Source organism: Aplysia californica, unplaced genomic scaffold (assembly GCF_000002075.1).
Source record: "Aplysia californica isolate F4 #8 unplaced genomic scaffold, AplCal3.0 scaffold01264, whole genome shotgun sequence".
In the NCBI taxonomy this organism is placed as follows: Eukaryota; Metazoa; Mollusca; class Gastropoda; order Aplysiida; family Aplysiidae; genus Aplysia; species Aplysia californica.
Window position 1 is genome coordinate 116,099 of NW_004798534.1, and position 2,345 is coordinate 118,443.

The following is a 2,345-nucleotide window of genomic DNA, read 5'->3' on the forward strand; positions in this document are numbered from 1 at the left end:
GGGGGGTATGCTGATCTTAGTTGGGAGGGAGGGGTGGGTAGTGGAAAAGTGTATCGACGGACGCAGCAACTTACTAATTAAATTCGGATGACAAAGAAATAATACTGTTTTCAGCTTCTCAGATCACAGCAAGGTTTGGCCAGAGTCAAGAGAGTAACAAGTGCTTTGTAAAATTGTAGATCCGTGTCTTAAAGACAAAAGTATTTGTCAGTTATTACAACTAGACATTCACAAAATAAATACAAATGTAGATTGTGTCAAACATTGAACGTGTAACAACGGACAGTTTAACTTATTAACAAAATATGGATGACAGGGACTTGGGGCTGTTTCTAACTGTTTAGATCACAACTAGGCTTGTCTTGAGTCTAGTAAGTACACAGCTACTTGTAAAATTGTAGACCCCGGGTCTTAAAACAAAACTATGTGTCGGTTGTTACAACCAGACGGACACAAAACTATTGAGCTTGTGTCAAACACGAAGAGTGTTTTTAGTTTTAGTTTTAGTAGAAGTTTTACGGCGCTCGCAACTGCATAAGGTCATATGAGCGCCAGAAGATTAGAGGTGTTACAAGAGAGTAACGAACATAAAAAAGAAAAAGAGGAGATAAGGACGATAGATGTTAGATAGAAAAGAAGAAGCAAACCACACCAGAGCACCCGCCAACCACCCACACTAAGAGTGTAACAACCGACATAAAAGCATACTGAAGAAATCTGGATGACAAAGATATAGCCTAAGGCTGTTGCCGGCTTTCAGGTAACAATTTGACTTAGCTAAAGTCTAATCAGAACAAAGATGATGGTGAAATAGATTTATTTTCAAAATCTTTCAAGAAATCTAAACTCATGCAAATTAGTAAACGTGTTGCCGCCCCTCGGGCACTCTCGGCTTTTGCGAGACTGGTGTTTGGCCCGTCATATAGTGCGCACCAGTGCAGCAAAGTGTTATAGAAAGAGCAGATATCAGTGGCCATGACAGTGCCCGATCAAAGATTGTGTATAACAAGATAGTACACTCTTCTCTTTGAACCAATTAAAAACGTGTCCTCAAAATCTGGTGGCACCTTCTTCGAAAAAGCGCTCGTTTGGCGAACAGTGTTACCCTACTAGTGTGGAAAAAAGATGAAGTGAAACTAACACGTTTTTGTATAAATTATAATTAACATTTCGGAATAACGCCTTTTTAAATGGTTACGCTGGCAAAAATCGTCTTCAGGTGGAAGGGGCGACTGTATTCTTCGATTAATTTGCCTTTAGAGCGAAAGGGGAGAGGTCATTAAAATAAAATAAACCCAAAGTTCCACACTTAGGGAACCGGAACAGATGATGCACAAAGGAGTGCTATTCCTATTCTTCTTCTATCGAAACGAGAGAGAGCTTCGAAACAAAGACTGCAGTGACATCTGAACCAAAAAGCGGACTTCCGCGGACACTTTTTTGGCCGAGTGATCCATCTCGTTATGTACAATCTTTGGCCAGATCTAGAATTTTATTATAATTCGAGTCTACGGCTGAATCAAATTTAAAAAACGAAATGTGAGCAACACAGAAAGCGCGAAAGTTCGCTTATAGCCAGTCTATTTTTTAAAAAATCTAAGTGATTGCTATTGTTGTGTCCATCTATTGTCAATGTTGTCTTGCTTATGTCGCTGTTGTTATTAATATTGCACAGTAAAAGTAAGGAGAAATTCCAACATTTAAAACCACAAAATTCTCTCTCTGGCCCACATAATATGACTGACATCAAAGAATTCATGGGCTGTAATACCTGGCGCGCCTCCATTTTCAATTTTAAAGATTGTTGCTGATTTGTGACTTGACTCCAATAATCCCAAAGTCAAGGAAATGTCATTCTTATTTAGATTACCATCTAGACAGACGTGAAGATTTTACAAAACTGGTCTAAAAGGTTCTGTCTGTGGAGTATCATTGATGTACATGAAACGTTTTGGCCGTGGTGACGCTAAGCTTTGGCCTTGGGTTTCAAAACAATTATGTCGTGGGAAAAGATGAAAAGGTTTTTAAAATCTAGATCTACATTTATTTGATTTAGCGAGGAAATCTTTCACAAATAGGAGGGTTTATTTTTTCAATTTTCCTTTTGTTAAGTTGGACGCCTTTCACCGTATCATTTCCGCTGTGTAATAATATGCGACTGAGAAATAGAAATAATATGTCTGCACAGCAATAGGATTAACTAAAAACCCAAGCCACCTTATATACTTTTACAATGATTATTATTGTTGTGTTTCCTTTTAAGGCTATGTGCGTCTCTCTTATTTTTGGCAGTTTTGACTCAATTCCAAAAGGTGACGTAGGAGGGGTTGGGAGGTGGGGGGGGG

At 38.8% G+C, this 2,345-nt stretch overlaps 1 protein-coding gene across 1 annotated transcript in view; it reads left to right on the forward strand.

The window, feature by feature from the left end:
* LOC106013778 overlaps window positions 1-2,345 on the forward strand; it is a 22,845-nt gene that overhangs the window by 468 nt on the left and 20,032 nt on the right. The window lies entirely within an intron of this gene.